Here is a 4113-nt window from a genome sequence, read left to right as displayed (position 1 = left end):
CAATGATAGGCACCCGACAAACTGTTGGAATGCCTCCCAAAGCTTGAGAACAATGAAGTTCATCCATGTTTGAATGTTGTCCTCAAGTGGATGGGTGAAAAGAACTTGCTCTCCTTGATGCTCAACTTCATTCCTAGAGTTAAGCATGACATGGGATGACCTACAGAGCTCAATCTGTGCCAGATGCCTGATTGGACACCCTCTTGAAAATTCTAAGTTCAAGCAAAAAACATTGAACTCGCTATCTTGCTCAACTGCCTTGATATCTTGTTGGCTGGCGGGGCTTGGCTTTGATGACTCATCTAATGAAGTATGAATCTCTTGTTGTTTTTGCTCATGGCACTCTTCCAGTTGAAGAGACAATGATTAGATGTGGATGGATGAGCAAAAAACTTCCAACTCATCCCAGAATTGATCTTCATCAATCTCCTCCATGCTTCGCTCTGTGCTAGGAAACACCCCCACATCACAACAATCCTGATGATTATTGGGAGAAGTATGAAGCTCCTCCCTTAGGAATGTCGGTTCTATCGTGATGTTATGCATAGGCTAAGAGACACCCCTATGCATGTCAACCATTTCATCCTCGAGGAAAAAATTGTGCCCATACTTTGCCACTTCTAGCTCAGTTTTATGCTCATGTTGCAGCTCACCATCATCCTTGACTTCCATTTGTTGATTATTCAAGACCTCATCAACCGTGGGCATGTCCTCTTCCTCATTCTTAAAGAAGAAAGGAAGCTCATCAAATAAGAGGAATGAATCCTCTTCCTTATTGCCATTGTTTGCCTAGATAGAGGTTCCCTGAGAGTGATTATCTTCAATCACCTCATGCAACAAGCCTGACAATGCACCCTCATGAGCGTGTGAGAGCTCACAAATGGCAGGTTGCAACTCCCCCTTCCCCCGCTCACTAGCACAATCAGCTCTCCATATGGCAGGTCCACCCTTGAAGAGCGAAATAGTATCAGGACAAGAGAGCTGAGTGGGTGAAAAAAATTGCAAGGGAAGTTGAGGCATTTGAATTTCTTGCATATGAGAAGACCCCTGAGGTGGGCACCTCTGCGAGATAGTGGATTGGGCGCCTCTGCGAGATAGTGGATTGGGAGCCTCTAAATTTTGGGATGTTGAATCTTGGAGGCTCAATCGAAGGCTTAGAGGGTGCCCCCTATCTGAAACTTGGAATTTCAAACATGGGCACCTTAGGGGCAGACCTTTCTTCCTGCATGAGCTACCTCTCTCAAGCTACTAATTGTCTAATTTGTTCTTCATGGACAACAACCTGCTCTGCGAGGAACTGCTCATGTCCTTGTTTCTATACCTCTTCATGTTGTCATTGGAGTTGGGCTTGATGAGCAAGTTGAGCCTGTCGTAGGTAGTTGTCTTGCTCCAAGTTGATGGCCTTGAGTTGCTCCTGGAAGCTTTGCATCATACTTCGGATGCTCAGGTCTTCTAAACTTTTCACATTTTGATGTTAGTTGGGAGGATGTAGATGTTGGATGGGAGCAAAAGAGGCATCTTGGGGTTGTTGATAAACATATGATGGATGCCAAGAAGGTTGAGCAAGAGTGGGTGGGTGGTAAGCACTAGGAAAGTACCCACCTGCTAGTGGAGTTGCTTGGGTCGAAACTAGGAGCAGTACTAGTTTGATGTTGTTGGCAAGGAGGCAGATAATAACTTGCATATTCATGAAATGGAAGGGGAAAAGGGCGTTGCTCATAATATCCTTCCATGACAGTAGCATAGAGAAGGCCAAAGCCTATTTAAAAGATGTTCCAAATAAGAGTAACAGGTATGCCCTAACCAGAGAGTTGGGCACATACTAGCAGGGTCACCAAATTGATTGAACCACAGAGTCACCAAGTGCTTGAAACGTGCCTCTTGAAGGCTAAGTGTACTGAAGAACGCACCAATCTTTAGCTTGACAAAGAACTTGTCACACCGGGCATGCCAAAAACTGTTATCACAAAAGCTTGCACCCTTGCTGAGCTATCAACTTAAAAACCTTGTGAAACATGGAAACAACCCCGAAGTGTGAGACCTTGCGCAAGGGGGTTGAATCTCCGGAGAAGGTCGGCTTCCTTCTCAATCCAAGTGCAGGTGTTGAACCAACTCAACACTTCAAATCTTACTTCTAAACCTATCCTAATAGCTTGCAAAGGAAAAGAGAAGAGAGAAATGCTTAAAATGAAAGGAGGTGATGCACCAAGATAAGAGATGTTTCTCTCCCCACCCAGAGATGACACAAAGAATCAATCGAAATAACCAGGAGATGCACAAACTTCAGTTCCATGAATGACCCAAATGTATGTATGGAGGTTAGAATTTGCTAAATGTCAAAGGGGAGAAGATTTCCCACAAGTCACACTCAGAAATAAATTAACACGGCATATATGAAAGAAGAGCCACAAAACATACACCTATGATGAAGCTGAAGAAACATACACAGCATACATAAGTTGAAAGAAGGCAAGAATGATAATTTCAATTCATTCAAAGGCCAATGGCCAAACTTACAGTTGCAGAAATGCAAAAATATACAAATCTTTAAGAGAAGTGAAAGAGCATAGAATAGCTCAAACCAGCGGGGAGAGAACTCTTTACAATGAGGCTTAACAGCCTTGTATAGAAAACTGGTTGCAAGAGTTGTTGAAGCATTAAAAACCTTGAGTGTTGATCACACAATATACAAGTGTTGCAAGTCGGAAGGAAGTTGGGAAGACTTCGGAAGCACAGGTTGCCAAAGTTGGGAAGACTAAGGAAGGAACTTTGGAACCTCGAGGTTTCGAAGTTCTGGGGAAGAAAAAAGGAAGCAAAGGAAAGGAACTTTGGAACCTCGGGGTTCAGGAGTTTTGGTTCCGGAGTTCTGGGAAAGAGAGAAGAGGAGACTAAGGAAAGAAACTTCGGAACCTCGGGGTTCCGAAGTTCCAGGGAAGGGAAGAAGGCAAAGGAAATGAACTTCGGAACCTCGGGGGGTTACGAAGTTTCGGGGAAGGGAAGAAGGCTTAGGAAAGGAACTTCGAAACCTTGGGGTTCCGGAGTTCCAGGGAAGGGAAGAAGGCTTAGCAAACTGGGAACTTCGGGGGTCCGAAGTTCCGGGGTTGAGGACTAAGGGACTTCCTCCAGACAAGACAACACTTCACACTTCATAATTCCACTGCTTTTCTCTTTGGTCAACTGGGGCAGCGCTGGTCCATGGATCGTATCTCTGATCGGTTCTCACTGATGGACCAAGGGTGTCATAAAATGACAACACACTCCAAGGCAAGCAAGCAAGGATGGAAGAAGGACCCAGCTACATCAATAATTCTCATCATCATCATCATATTGAGCAACTGAATAATGTTGAGTATCAAGAGATATCTCTCAACATCCCTTCATGATGATGAATCAAATCAAGTCTACAAAGTTATAGATTGAGGTGGCATTCCAGTCATTACTCCACCATTCTGAGGGATCCACATCAACACGTCTAAGTTGAATGAATCAAGCTCATATATGAAGGCACAAACTCCAATGTACCTACCTTTGATATCTATTGGTCCACACTCATTGAATGTAATTTTCTCATTGGCTAAGGAGAGTTTGTTGTAACAAACCCTAATTAGGGTTTCATTGTAAAATCTTGTTCATTGATGGAGAATCAATCTTGGTCATTCATTGTAAATAAGTTCTCTATATAAAGATCAAACTCTTCATTTTGAAAAGGTTAAAAGTTAAAAGTTGGAGAATAGTTAATAGTGAGTAGAATAGTGAATAGCAATTGAAATAGAAGTTAGATTAGGAGAAGGCAAGGATTACTGCCAAACTTTGTTGTAAAGAACAATTGATTTCATTGAAGTTATGGTGAATTTGATTTGTTATTTCAACAACTCGCATGGTCTTTGCTTCTCAATTATCTTTCATTTTGACTAGATTGAGTGGAGGAATTTGTTGAATGTATTCATGTGGATTCCGCCTAATCCATACCACTAGCCTCTTACTGATTGTAAGTGTGCCTTGTGTGGTCAACTGAAATGATATGAGCTTAACTTTGAATCGTTCTACACTCATTGCTCATGCATTAACGTGAATGGTGATCAAGGTTTGATGGTATTGATTCGAACATCTTTG

The sequence above is a fragment of the Cryptomeria japonica genome, chromosome 6, assembly GCF_030272615.1.
Source record: "Cryptomeria japonica chromosome 6, Sugi_1.0, whole genome shotgun sequence".
Lineage (NCBI taxonomy): Eukaryota > Viridiplantae > Streptophyta > Pinopsida > Cupressales > Cupressaceae > Cryptomeria > Cryptomeria japonica.
Note: the sequence above shows the minus strand (reverse complement) of the source record.